The 14,939-nt window shown below is 44.4% G+C and overlaps 1 protein-coding gene and 2 long non-coding RNA genes across 3 annotated transcripts in view; all 3 read left to right on the forward strand.

The window, feature by feature from the left end:
• Nucleotides 1-4,059: 4,059 nt before the first annotated feature.
• On the forward strand, nucleotides 4,060-5,009 carry LOC127911029 (uncharacterized). Its single transcript, XR_008077411.1, has 3 exons — nucleotides 4,060-4,459; nucleotides 4,600-4,654; nucleotides 4,903-5,009. It is a non-coding gene; the product is annotated as an uncharacterized LOC127911029 (long non-coding RNA).
• Nucleotides 5,010-5,323: 314 nt separating this feature from the next.
• Nucleotides 5,324-7,382, forward strand: LOC127911028 (uncharacterized). Its single transcript, XR_008077410.1, has 5 exons — nucleotides 5,324-5,424; nucleotides 5,748-5,857; nucleotides 6,260-6,327; nucleotides 7,117-7,199; nucleotides 7,316-7,382. It is a non-coding gene; the product is annotated as an uncharacterized LOC127911028 (long non-coding RNA).
• Nucleotides 7,383-8,091: 709 nt separating this feature from the next.
• LOC118402022 (oxysterol-binding protein-related protein 1-like) overlaps nucleotides 8,092-14,939 on the forward strand; it is a 33,147-nt gene continuing 26,299 nt past the window's right edge. The window contains exon 1 of the mRNA XM_035799839.2: nucleotides 8,092-8,295. The gene's annotated coding sequence lies outside the window, so the exon portion shown is untranslated. The remainder of the gene's footprint in view (nucleotides 8,296-14,939) is intronic.

Consider the following 14,939-nt stretch of genomic DNA (forward strand, 5'->3'; position numbering starts at 1 on the left):
TTCCTCCCTCCCTGAATACTAAGTTACAACTACACTCATCTCTGCCTGTCACGTCATTTCCTAAGTGGCCTCTGGTCACCCCCTTGGAGCGGCCCTTAATGGTGTGCCATGCCCTGCAGTGTGCCCGACTTTCAAAGCCCCAGGAGAGAGTGTGTGGCCCCCTGCGCCAGACAGGAAAATGACCCTCATTAGTTTCAATGGCTGCAGACGGGCTTCCGGGACTCACAGCTTCACTACTAACGAGACCGCTCTCTGTCTGTCTGCCTTCCAGGGTCCTCATTTATCAACCTTGCATACATTTCTTACTAAATTCTGGTATACATGTGGAGATTGATAAATTTGTTTGGCAAGAAAATATTACAAACTGTTTCACGCAACATATACACACTTTCATTGATGAAATCAGAGCCACACTATATTTATGCTCTCGTGGACGAGCACTACATCCCCGGCTGGAAAACGCCCTCCATTCACCTTTTATCATAACAAAAACGCCCTAATTTGTTGTATGATTTTGAGATGTTGGAACTGGATCATGATGGACTCTAAAAGGAAGCGCAATGGCATTTTGATCACATTTATTTCAGATGTTTTCGGAATGTGGGCAGTGCTGTCCTAGCTTCAGGAGGAAGTAGGTTACAACATTGGCGTGCCAGGATGGAGAAGAGAATTTACTGGGCTGAGCGGGAGCTGTCCTTCCGTAGGTGTGGGAGGGCAAAAAGACCAGAGGTGACAGAAGAGAGTGCTACGTTTGGAGTGTTATGGTTTGAGCATAGCCTGAAGGTAGGGAGGGGCAGTTCCTCTTGCTGCACCATAGGCAATTACCATGGTCTTGTTGTGGATGCGAGCTTCGACTGCAAGCCATTAAAGTGTGCGATCTTGGGAAGGTTGAACACTAGGCAGGCCAGGCTGCAGCATCGGGGTGAGGAAGGGGTGAGAGGGGTTCTTTGGGATTATTCAAGATACTCTTGAACAAGTTGGGTTTCAGATGTTTTCAGAAGATTGGGAGGGACTCTGCTGTCCTAGCTTCAGGAGGAAGCATAACCTGAAGGTATGGAGGGCAGTTTCAATTGCTGCTTCAAGTACCATGGTCTTGTAGTGGATGCGAGCTTCAACTGGAAACCAGTTGAGTGTGTGGAGGAGTGGGGTGATGTGGGAGAAGTTGGGAAGACTGAACACCAGGTGGGCTGTAGCATTCTTTATGAGTTGCAGGGGTTTGATGGCACAAGCGGTGAGCCCAACCAACAGCGAGTTACAGTAGTCCAGATGAGAGAAGACAAGTGCCTGGATTAGGACATGTGCCATTTCCTGTTTGAGGTAGGGTCATACACTACGGATGTTGTAGAGCATGAACATGCTGGAATGAGTCGCTGCTTTGATGTTTGCAGAGAATGGATGTTTGCAGAGAACCACAGGGTGTTGTCCAGGGTTACGCCAATGTTCTTTGCATTCTGGGAGGGGGACACAGTGATGGAGAGGTCCTGGAGTGGGCAGCCTTCCACAGGAGGAAGAGTAGCGCCGTCTTGTCGAGGTTGTGCTTGAGGTGGTGGGCAGATATCCAAGCTGAGATATCTGCTAGGTACGCAGAGATGTGTGTCACCACCTTGGTGTCAGAAAGGGGGGAAGGAGAAAAATAGTTGAGTGCCATCCACATAGCAATGATAGGAGAGACCATGTGAGGATATGAAGAAGCCTCGTCTTGGTTGAGTGACCCATCTTGAATCCTGACTGGTTAGGGTCAAGAAGGTAATTCTGAAAGAGATGTCGAGAGAGTTGGTCAGAGACAGCGTACTCAAGTGTTTTATAAGAAAGGATACCGGTCTGTAGTTTTTGACATCAGAGGAGTTGAGTGTTGGTTTCTTGAGAAAGGGATCAAGCGGGCAGATTGTCGGGTAGCCGGACCTCACAAGTCGCAGGATCTCATCTGGTGAGAGAGGATGACTTTGTCAGCCACAACCAAGAAGGTTGACAACATCTGCTCCTCATTCACTCAGCCTATTGAGTCCACTGGCCCCACTCACAGAGAACTACCTTGACCGCTTTTGGGGGGTGTTGAGGTGGAAAAGAGTTTCCTAGGATTAGAGGCAGAAGCTTCCAATTTTTAGTGGAAGAAAGTGGCTTTAGCAGCAGATACAGAGGAAGAGAAGGTCGAGAGGAGGGACAAAGGATGTTAGGTCCTCCAGAAGTTTAATTGGAACTCAATTGTTGCTCAGCTGCCTGCAGTCCTGTTCTGTAAACTCGCAATGAGTCACTCAGTGACAAAGCAGGAGGGGAGGGCCGAGGCAGCCGGGAGGAAAGGGGACAGTGCGAGTCAATGGAAGCGGAAAGGGAGGAGAGTAGGGTCGAAGAGGCAGAATCAGGAGACCGGATGGAGAAGGATTTAGCAGAAGGGAGAGATGATAGAATAGAAGAGGAAAGAGTAGTGAGAGAGAGAGAGAGAGAAGATTGGGATGGTGCATGGCCATCTGGATAGGGTGCTGAGTGGGTAGGGTTAGAGGAGAGAAACAGAAAATAAAAAGTAGTGATCAGAGACCTGAAGGGGGTTGCAGTGAGATTAGTAGCCTAACAGCCTCTAGTAAAGATGGGGTCAAGAGTATTGCCGGTCTTGTGTGTGGAGGGAACTGGAAAAGGGTGAGGTCAAACATGCAAGGGAAAGAGTGCAAGAGAAAGAAATTAATCAAAGGCAGATGTCGGGAGGTTGAAGTTGCCAAGAAGAGCGGTGAGCCATCATCAGGAAATTAGCTTATCAAGGTGTCAAACTCATTGAAGAACTCTCTAAAGGCACCTGGTGGGCAACCTACCACCTGGTGGGCGATGTAACTTTTTGGGCAACCGACCAAATTCACATAGAAATGTAAGTTATAGATCTGTCATTCTCATTGAAAGCAAATATAAGAAGCGGTAGCTCTGCTCTATGTGCTCTAATTCTATGCTGGTCTGTGTTTCATGTAGGCTTACCCTGGCGTGACATTTTGATAACCATGTAAATCTCTATCGGACAAGGCGACTTATCAGTATATTTGGCTGTATTTACTCTCAGATTCGAAAATTCTAATTAACATCAAAGTAGACTGAAAGCTCCTGCACATCATCTCTAGCTGACACCTTTGTTATCAGTTATTGTGTCAATTTAAAACTTGCACAATACAGTTCACAGAATTGTCCATTTAAAGAAATGTTGCCAATTTATTCATTACTACATTTAGCTAACAGATAGTTCATCCAGAGGTTTTACCTCAGCAGGCTTGTCCAGCTCGTCATGGCATTTGTAAGTCCTTATGATAACCACATTACCAGCTAATCAGCATTTAATTTGTGTGTGGGGGTGTAAATACAGATGAATATATTGATCAAATGTCCCCTTGTCCTAGAGATTTACACAGTTATAAAAACATCATGACAAGGTAAGCATACATACAACACAGCCCTAATTGTAAGTGTTTCTAATATCCTCTATGGGGAAAATGAATGGTGACAAAACGAGTGGAACCATTTCCTGTTTGATGGCTAGGTTTTATGGGTATTATGACTCTGTGGTATTATATTATAAAACACAAAATGAGGGAGTGCCATGTCTGGCTTCCTATTAGGTCTTTGTAAATGCCAACCTTTTCGGGGAAATCTTATTGGTGCACACAAGCTTTAGAGAATTGTATGTGCGTAGGCACCTTTGATAAATGAGGCCCCAGAAAAAGTGGGCAAGAGTTGGCATTGCTGTACTTTTTTTCCTTCCAGGCAGGCTTGTGTTTTAGTGTAGAGGTAAAAATGATGGAATGACCTCACACAAATAATAACATACAATAATTGTTTACCTTAAAACAATCTAGGAAGCTTGGGGTTGATCTTTCATTGACGAAGTGTACATTTTGTCTAAAGCCTAATGGCCTGAACAATGAAACCACACATTCATTGCAATAGTTCCATCTAGCGTACTATTGGAGAACAACACTTGCTCAAATGCGTGAGAGCATGTTCTATTAAATCGCTTTTCTTAATTATCTGTGATTTTGACATTTAGATCATCTTTGTTAAAAACACATTTGAGAAATAAACGTTTCTTTCAATGACGATGAAACGCTTTAAATTGATCACGTGTGTCCACAAGTTCCAGTCCTTGTCAGCTGAGATCCAATTTCACGATATGCGCTGTCACTTGTCAACGCAACCTTTTCTATAGTGGATGTTCTTTACTGCGAAACGAATGTAAGTTAGAATATATGTCCTGCTCACTATTGAAATTAAGTTGATAACGAACGTTTAGAAGCAAAACAGTCTAGCGTAGCCGACCACACACTCCTCTAAAACGTGACTTTTCTGTGGGCGACTGTTGCAACAACCAAATATTGATTTCAAGCCCCGGAATATAGGCACATTTCCCGGATATCAAAGCTGATTGATGAATGTTTTTTGAATCACTTGTTGCGCATGGAATCTAACAATAACACTTTGCCCAGGTGAGGTGAGTCGATATGAATGAACCCAGAAGTGTATTTATTTTCATAACGTATGCTAATTAAGTCACAGCGCAAATTGTAACGTTGTTGCAGATTTAGTGTCAGTCTGTAATGTCAGATAGGCTACATCATTTGTTGTTGTCAGGTTGGATCTGGCCTGCTACTTTGGACACAAAGATGTTGTGGAGGAGCTACTCAAGGTGAGAATACAGACTTACTTATCAATTGTTAATGTATTACACATCATTTTACTTATATAGTACTTAGTTGTATTCAAATGAACGTTTAAGCCTTGTGTATGTGTGTTAGGATTAAATATTTCATAATTTCGTGTGCTTTTTCCAGTACTTTCACGTGTGTACAATATAATGTGTGTTCAGGTGTGCGGTATGCACAGCTACTTAGTATTGCATTTCTATGGAGAATGTAATCCTGTTTTTTTTTACAGGAAGTAGTTATTTTTCTGTTACGATACCTGTGCCACTATCATCTACGGGACAGCCCAGGTCCCTAAATCTGTCTACGAGGATAATGAGACCATCGCCATGCACGAGGGTAAGTTGTGTGATTGATGGTCTCGCTTCGTCCCCCTGCACTAGGTTGTGTTCAGTAGATGAAAAAGTTTTGAAATGGCATGGTATTTTCTGAACTTGTCCAATAAGAACACACATTTTCAGTGGGTCGAGTGAGATTTTAAACTGAATGAGATGGAGGTACTTCGTGAACTTGTCCAATATGTACACATATTTTCCTTTCCGTTGCATAACATTTTACTACTGTTTGCCCTACTGAACACGACCCTGGTTTACAAACCCTATATCAATTGTGCACAGCTGCAGAGATCAGAAAGGAGAAGAGGAAGGAAGCGAGAAGCTTCTGGGGGTGGACAGAGAGGGAGACATCTTCAGCCTGTCTCAGCTGGTCAGCATCTGATCATCCCTGGCCCTCCACTGAACCTCTCAACCTCAAGGTGGAGTAGAGTAGAAGCCTGGCTTTCGGCTGACTGCCCAAATGGTCTTCTTGATGATTAACACTGTATATCATGTTACATTTCATCTTACATTGTCATCAGCTTGGTTACTGACTTTGCAATTGAAGAGGTCAACCTTGTCCTTCAGGATAGGATGCAAGATTCTGCTACAAAAACTTGTTTGGTTTTATACAAATTTAGTTTGCACATTTATCAATTGCTTACATGCAGAGTTAACTTACATGTGTCATGCATGTTAAGTAAATGTATAGAAACCATGTGCTTAATTCATTCATTCACTTTTGATGTCTTACCTTTCTCAGCTCTGCAAGATGAGGCCTCCAGACATCCACTGTAGAGACCTGCCTACAGGGGGCAGAAGCAGTGTGTGAGAAAGATGCTCTGGAGCCAGCCCCAGCATCAAGAATGAGCAGTATGTAGCAACTGATATGTCCACTGAAGAAATTAAACACATTATTTTTTATAACTATGGTATACCTTTTTTAATAAATATTAAATACGCTTGTGACTTACATGTTTGCATGGATATTACTTTACGAAGAGCCTGGATGCAGTTTCAAATCACTTGCATGTCATAATGTATTGAACAGTCATATAGATTTTGCCTAACATTTACAAAGCAAAATCTACTTAGTTGGTGTTCCCTACATAGTGCACTGCCTTTTACCAGAGCCCTATTCTCCCTGTTAAAAAGTAGTGCACTAGAATAAGGTTCCATTTGGGACGCATATGTGTTCTATTCACTGCCTCCCTCCCTGTCAGCTAGCAGGATGTCATTGATAAATTACTGATAAATGGCTATGTTCTGTTGCAGACCAAACTGTTTTTGACCTGGCCTGCAGTGAGGAGATTAAGCAGATTCTGGTGGGCAGTCATGACAAGGTGAGATGTGAGAGGAACATTGGAGCAAAAAGCTGCTGATTCTGTGAATCTACTGAAACAAAACAAAAAATTCTTCCCCTAGAGGATACGACTTGTGTTGTGCCGAACTTTGAAGGCCTATGGAAAGTATTTGTCTTTTATATTTATTCTAAGCAAATATTAATATATTTTGAAATATACTGTACAATCTTGAACAGAATGGAATTATTTTATAACTACTATAGAATTACTATATTTGGGAACTGATGTTTAGTGTTTCTGAAACTTTTGAAAACTGATATTGTAATGTAGTGATGCTGCGTTTGACCCTTAGAGTTCCAGTTTTCTGGGATGGCATTCTTATTGGGTGGTCATTCAAACGGAGTTATATTCTGGTATCCAAGACAATGAGTCTTTAAGCTACTTCCACCCTTACTCCCCTATCCCTCCCTCCTTATTGGATACACAGCAACCTGCTCCTCTTTTCCCGAAGAGCCTGAGGCAGTGCAGGGATATCTTTGTGTGTTTGTTTCCAGAACGGATACAGTGGTTGGTGTCTGGCAAGGCTCTGATGAAAGCTCACTGCAGAGTAGGTAGGCACCAGGCACTGTGTTCTCCATGCTCTAGCACACATTAAGATGTGGATGGCACAACAGACAGTTAGTTAACCTTTCACTGTTATGCGATTCTTGCAATGCATATCTGTCACATTATGTTGACATTAGAAAACCTACTGTCATATCTTTTAATGTCTATTGTTTTTATGTCTGTCACTCATTTAGATTGTATGTCATTCATGTTCCTCTCCAGGTTAAAGCATGGGACTAGTGCCTCTTCCTTTGGTCTCCATCACTTTAAGGTGTCATCCAAGATGGATCCAGAGGCAAAGAAAAGTGACGTTCTCCTAGTATAGATTATGTAGTTTGGGACAACGTACTTCATAGTTTACAACACATAGGCCTAGTTCTGTGGAGTGTTTTTATTTGTGCTTGTATGTACATGTGTACAGAGATGCTTGGATGCCCTGGAGGAGCATGTGGCCAACAGCAGCTGTCACTACCCAGGAGCAGACAGATGAGGAGGGGATGAAGATAGATCTTGGTGACCTCACAGACCTCCAGGTCAGATGAAGTCAACACCAGCGGATCCCAAATATTTCCGTTCTGGAGACCACCAAATCACTATCAAAAGCTCTTGATCTAAAATAAATAAACACTAAAACATTTTGCAGACCATCTGCACAGCGGACCACAGGTTGAAACCACTAGTCTACACGCACACACCCAGACCGAACTCAAACCAACACAGATTCCAACTTTTTCAGGGCTAGCCAATCACAGAGTTCCATTGTTACCTTATTTTTAATATTCTACTCCAGAAAAGGGACAGTTGGTTTCAGTTAGCCCTGCTTGTGTGAACAAAAACTATGCTAGCCCAGGCCCATTCAGTCGTATTGATGCTTACACAATTGTTTACAAGTGGCTGTGTTCTTATTGGCTCATGCATTCATGGTGAATGGGTGATTGAAGCCCCTCCCCTGCTGCGACTGGCCAGTAGCTGTGTGACAAGGAGGGTTAGTAAACTGAGGGGCTGATGGCTGTGTATGTGTAGAAGGGAGGGTTTGTTTGTGTGTGTGCGCACCTGTCCCCTGTGGCCGTGCCCTTGGGACATCAGTAGAACAGAGTGGTAATCACTAGCAAGCCTGTAGCAAGGACACAGCCGAGCAAGATCCGCTTTTATGCTGAGCTCTGCACTCTGCTTGCAGATCAGTGCAGGCACACACACTCACACGCTCTTGCTTAAGGGAAACGCTAGGCATTTGGAGACGGAACTGTTGCACGTGCATATTAACACTGAAGCAGAAACGCATGCTTTCACACTCGCACGCACGTACGTACGTTCACAGAGGCAGGCACAATTCTACCACCCAGCAGAGCATCCCGAGGACAGGAGGAGGAAAAGTGACAGCAGCACCCTCTATCCACTCAGGTACAGACAAACATCCTCCCTTTGTTTTTCATTGTCTTCTGAACTACTATGGGTCTATTTGCATTAGGCTGCTCTTTATAAACTGTGCTTGTTTCATTCTGAGGCTAAGTACTTGAAGGTTGTTCAAGTGAGTGTTTCTAAATGTATTTATTTGACCTTTTATTTAAACAGGGATTCACCATTTAGACCAGGGTAGGGTCTCTTTTGCAATGTACGTAGATCATTAAAAACAGGCATTTTACATTCAGAACAAGTCATCTTGACTGCTCTGATGGTGAAGTGTGCATGAAGAGGGTTTTGCATAGTGTTCAGTGCATTTACAACTTTTATCTGGTAATATGCATTTTATGACATTGGGTTTTATTGCGGTGTACTCTGTCATATTATTAGAGCATTATAAGAGGTACCTGATGAAGAGCTGAAACTGTTTGTTTTGATAAAAAAATGAAAGAGTTGTGAATTTGTAGAAGATTTAGCAATACATTTGAAATACAGTAAGGCCATGCTGTGCTCACAGTGCTGCTGTGTTTAGTGAACTTGGACTTCAACATCTGGTGCTATGACATTTCCAGAGGGAAGGTTGTATGACAATAGAGTCCCTCTGCAATACAGAAAGAGCAAGGCTGAAGTCCTGGTTTGAATGTAGTAAGTCACTGATGATATGACTGCAATAATCAGCCAGTATTTCAGCAGCTTCATGGTAAGAAACATACACTACATGCCACCTTTCCAACAAGTCCATGTTCCACATCAGTGCCCTGCTAGAGCATCCCTGGTCAACTGTAAGTGCTGTTATTGTGAAGTGGAAACATCTAGGAGGAAAAATGGCTCCCCCGCGAAGTTGTAGGCCATACAACCTCACAGGATTGGACCGCCAAGTGCTGAAGCGCATAGTGCGTCTCTCCTCGGTTGCAACACTCGCTACCGAGTTCCAAACTGCCTCTGGAAGCAACGTCAGCACAAGACCTATTCGTTGAGAGCTTCATGAAATGGGTTTCCATAGCAGACCAGCCACACACTAGCCTAAGATCACCATGCGCAATGCGAAGTGTCGGCTGGAGTGGTGTAAAGCTCTGCGCCATTGGACTCTGGAGCAGTGGAAACATGCTCTCTTGCGTGATGAATCACACGTCAGCATCTGGCAGTCCGACGGACTAATCTGGGTTTGGCGGATGCCAGGGGAACGCTGCCTGCCCCAATGCATATTGCCAACTGTAAAGTTTGGTGGATGAGGAATAATGGTCTCTGCTGTTTTTATGGTTTGGGCTAAGTCCCTTAGTCCCAGTGAAGGGAAATCTTAGCACTACAGCATACAATAACATTCTAGATGATTCTGTGCTTCCAAGTTTGGGGAAGGCCCTTTCCTGTTTCAGCATGCCAATGCCCACATGCACAAAGCAAGGTCCATACAGAAATGGTTTGTCAAGATCAGTGTGGAAGACTTTAACTGGCCTGCACAGAGCCCTGATCTCAACCCCCTCGAACACCTTTGGGATGAATTGGAAATCTGGCTGCGTACAGGTCTAATTGGCCAACATCAGTGCCCGACCTCACTAATGGTCTTGTGGCTGAATGGAAGCAAGTACCCGCAGCAATGTTCCAACAGCTAGTGGAAAGCCATCCCAGAAGAGTGGAGGTGGTGGTATAGTAGCGAAGGGGGGACCAACTCCATATGAATGCCCATGATTTTGGAATGAGCTGTTCGACAAGCATTTGGCCATGTAGTGTATGTCTGGAAAAAGTTTATTTCCTTCTCACCTTTTCTGATTTAAAAATGACCGTTTTGAGCTGGCGTTCAAATGACCCCAGTGGTCGGATACATTGCCTTCTGCTTGCTGGTCCTGGGCTAGTGCTGTCTGATAGCGCTCAGAATATCTAGCAGCGTTCTAGAAGATTCCATCCATAGTAAGCGATGCAAAGTGAGTGTCATAAACGAGGCTCACTGGCCAGACAGTCGAAACGGGATTGGTTGCTTGGACAATGGATCACTGAGATGTCTGAACAAGCACAACGATGTGTGTCGGCTCCATCTCTGAGTTGGATGTGAGATCAGACTAATGGGATTAAGACACCTAGCAGAGTGTCCATGAGGGAGAGATGGACAGTATTAACACTAATCCATTTATCTCCATCCTCTGTTCCTACCACGGCACAGCTCTCACTACTACTGTTTCTACTGTTGCAGCTGCCGCCTAAATAGCCATTCTTTGCCTGTTGATGATGATAATAATTTGATTGGAGCTTATATTTGTCCTATTTCACACATCTACAAGTGTGTATTATATGCATGTATGAATTGGAAATGAGTTTTTGCATATCCCAACTCCACCTGAGACCCTCAGAGAGGTGATTAATAGTGCCCTACGTGTTTCCTGACTGTATCTGACCAAGGAAAACTCAGGGCCACAGTCATGTAATACTGGTGGAGCCAGGGGGTTCCGGACTGTAACTGATCAGGAAAAACTCCTGACCCCATGTCATGTTGAAATGGTCAGAAGATTTTCCTGACAAAGGAAACATGATCAAGATCCAAAGTTAACAGTGAGCCACATGTTATTGGGTTTGTTGTGATTGTTGTTGTGTTATGGGCAGCTTTTAGTTCTCACAGATGTGTGATATGAAGATGATGTGAGTCATTTGGTGGTTTAGATGCAGTTCCAGTTCCTCTCCAGTGGGTGAATATTCCTGACCCAGATCATTCATTATATCCAGATTTGGACTATTATCAAAGAAGTCCAAATGATTTATCTAAGGCAGGAGCGAGAGCGTCTGATTGGTCTTTGAATTGTGGATGTCTCGTTTGTCTTTGTTTTTCCTGCTTTGTTTTCCAATATAGACTTGATATCACCGTAGTGACTGTATTGTATGTAGGCGGTGCAGAAACTCCTTAAAGTGGAGTCTGATGCTCACACACACACACACGTCTGTGCAACTGTCTCAGCAACATCTTTGACACCGATCTCTGCCTCACACCTAAGTCACAACAAAAACACTGGCTCCATGTTATATATATTTTTTAATCTGTAGGTACAAGAACAACTGCTGTCACTTGGTTTTTGTCACCAGTATCAGTGGTTTTGTGTGAGACTTCTCAAGTCATCCACGTACAGTATGTCCACAAAACAGAATGACAGCCGCCTCCAACCCCTCAGGGAACAGCATCACAGACAGATGCCAGGCAGCCATAACCCCTCGTCTTCTCAATGAGTCACCCTGTCTTTCATCTCTCACCAGGGGATGGTGACCTGAGCCCAGGTCTGCACCCTGCTCTCCGCGCTGACCTCTCTCAGCGGGCCAGCTCACTGCATGGGACCTGAAGATGAACCTAAACACTTCCTGTCATGTTTCTTTTACAGTCTGAATTTCGTCGCTGTGATCACAGCATGTAGAACCATATTCGGAGGTCAAATGTTCAGATATGTTGAAAATACAGTTGAAGTCGGAAGTTTACATACACTTAGGTGGGAGTCATTGAAACTAGTTTACATACACTTAGGTTGGAGTCATTAAAACTAGTTTACATACACTTAGGTTGGAGTCATTAAAACTAGTTTACATACACTTAGGTTGGAGTCATTAAAACTAGTTTACATACACTTAGGTTGGAGTCATTAAAACTAGTTTACATACACTTAGGTTGGAGTCATTGAAAGTTGTTTTTCAACCACTCCACACATTTCTTGTTAACAAACTATAGTTTGGTTATGACATCTACTTTTGCATGACACAAGTATTTTTTCCAACAATTGTTTAGAGAAAGATTATTTCACTTATAATTCACTGTATCACAATTCCAGTGAGTCAGAAGGTTTACATACACTAAGTTGACTGTGCCTTTAAACAGCTTGGAAAATTCCAGAAAATTATGTCATGGCTTTAGAAGCTTCTGATAGGCTAATTGACATCATTTGAGTCAATTGGAGGTGTACCTGTGGATGTATTTCAAGGCCTTCCTTCAAATTAAGTGCCTCTTTGCTTGACATTATGGTAAAATCAAAAGAAATCAGCCAAGACCTCAGAAAAAAATGTAAACCTCCACAAGTCTGGTTCATCCTTGGGAGCAATTTCCAAATGTCTGAAGGTACCACGTTTACATTTACATTTAAGTCATTTAGCAGACGCTCTTATCCAGAGCGACTTACAAATTGGTGCATACACCTTATGACAACCAGTGGAACAGCCACTTGCATCTAAATCTTGTTGAAGGGGGTGAGAAGGATTACTTACCCTTACTTACCCTATCCTAGGTATTCCTTGAAGAGGTGGGGTTTCAGGTGTCTCCGGAAGGTGGTGATTGACTCCGCTGTCCTGGCGTCGTGAGGGAGTTTGTTCCACCATTGGGGGCCAGAGCAGCGAACAGTTTTGACTGGGCTGAGCGGGAACTGTACTTCCTCAGTGGTAGGGAGGCGAGCAGGCCAGAGGTGGATGAACGCAGTGCCCTTGTTTGGGTGTAGGGCCTGATCAGAGCCTGGAGGTACTGAGGTGCCGTTCCCCTCACAGCTCCGTGGCGAGCACCATGGTCTTGTAGCGGATGCGAGCTTCAACTGGGAAGCCAGTGGAGAGAGCGGAGGAGCGGGGTGACGTGAGAGAACTTGGGAAGGTTGAACACCAGACGGGCTGCGAGGCGTTCTGGATGAGTTGTAGGGGTTTAATGGCACAGGCAGGGAGCCCAGCCACAGCGAGTTGCAGTAATCAAGACGGAGATGACAAGTGCCTGGATTAGGACCTGCGCCGCTTCCTGTGTGAGGCAGGGTCGTACTCTGCGGATGTTGTAGAGCATGAACCTACAGGAACGGGACACCGCCTTGATGTTAGTTGAGAACGTCAGGGTGTTGTCCAGGATCACGCCAAGGTTCTTAGCGCTCTGGGAGGAGGACACAATGGAGTTGTCAACCGTGATGGCGAGATCATGGAACGGGCAGTCCTTCCCGGGAGGAAGAGGAGCTCCGTCTTGCTGAGGTTCAGCTTGAGGTGGTGATCCGTCATCCACACTGATATGTCTGCCAGGCATGCAGAGATGCGATTCGCCACCTGGTCATCAGAAGGGGGAAAGGAGAAGATTAATTGTGTGTCGTCTGCATAGCAATGATAGGAGAGACCATGTGAGGTTATGACAGAGCCAAGTGACTTGGTGTATAGCGAGAATAAGAGAGGGCCTAGAACAGAGCCCTGGGGACACCAGTGGTGAGAGCGCGTGGTGAGGAGACAGATTCTCGCCACGCCACCTGGTAGGAGCGACCTGTCAGGTAGGACGCAATCAAGCGTGGGCCGCGCCGGAGATGCCCAACTCGGAGAGGGTGGAGAGGAGGATCTGATGGTTCACAGTATCGAAGGCAGCCGATAGGTCTAGAAGGATGAGAGCAGAGGAGAGAGTTAGCTTTAGCAGTGCGGAGCGCCTCCGTGATACAGAGAAGAGCAGTCTCAGTTGAATGACTAGTCTTGAAACCTGACTGATTTGGATCAAGAAGGTCATTCTGAGAGAGATAGCGGTAGAGCTGGCCAAGGACGGCACGCTCAAGAGTTTTGTACAAACAATAGTATGCAAGTATAAACACTGTGGGACCACGCAACCATCATACTGCTCAGGAAGGAGACGTGTTCTGTCATCTAGAGATGAACGTGCTTTGGTCCAAAAAGTGCAAATCAATCCCAGAACAACAGCAAAGGACCTTGTGAAGATGCTGGAGGAAACTGGTACAAAAGTATCTTTATCCACAGTAAAACAAGTCCTATATCGACATAACCTGAAAGGCCGCTCAACAAGGAAGAAGCCACTGCTCCAAAAACACCATAGAAAAGCCAGACTGTGCAACTGCACATGCGGACAAAGATTGTACTTTTTGGAGAAATGTCCTCTGGAGTGATGAAACAAAAATAGAACTGTTTGGCCATAATGACCATCATTATGTTTGGAGGAAAAGGGGGACGGTGGCAAGACGAAGGACACCATCCCAACCGTGAAGCATGGGGGTGGCAGCGTCATGTTGTGGGGTTGCTTTGCTGCAGGAGGGACTGGTGCACTTCACAAAAAAGGTGGCATTATGAGGCCGGAAATTTACGTGGATATATTGAAGCAACATCTCAAAACATCAGTCAGGAAGTTAAAGCTTGGTCGCAAATGGTTCTTCCAAATGGACAATGACCCCAAGCATACTTCCAAAGTTGTGGCGAAATGGCTTAAGGACAACAAAGTCAAAGTAGTGGAGTGGCCATCACAAAGCCCTGATCTCAATCCCATAAAACATTTGTGGGCAGAACTGAAAAGGTGTGTGCGAGCAAGGAGACCTACAAACCTGACTCCGTTACGTCAGCTCTGTCAGCTCTGTCACTTTAATTGAAGATGGTGGCCGCTATCTCAGATTTACAGCCTGGTTTACTGGCTCCAGTTTCTGATGGAGACAGCTGAGGCTGTTTGCTGAGGCTGTTTGCCTGTCATCCTTTCCCATGGTGACTTTGGCATCTTTTCACTCTGTGGGGACTTGACTCACTTTGTTTTTGTCTTCAGTTACTGTGCTTTTTTTACTCATGGAATTCAATCAACTTCTCCCCTCAGTAGATCAGTAGGGAAAGTATTTTAGATCAAGTATTTATTTATTTACCATAGTACTTATTCTCTCTGGAAACGCATCAAAGGAGAAACTGTA

Source organism: Oncorhynchus keta, chromosome 23 (genome assembly GCF_023373465.1).
Source record: "Oncorhynchus keta strain PuntledgeMale-10-30-2019 chromosome 23, Oket_V2, whole genome shotgun sequence".
Lineage (NCBI taxonomy): Eukaryota > Metazoa > Chordata > Actinopteri > Salmoniformes > Salmonidae > Oncorhynchus > Oncorhynchus keta.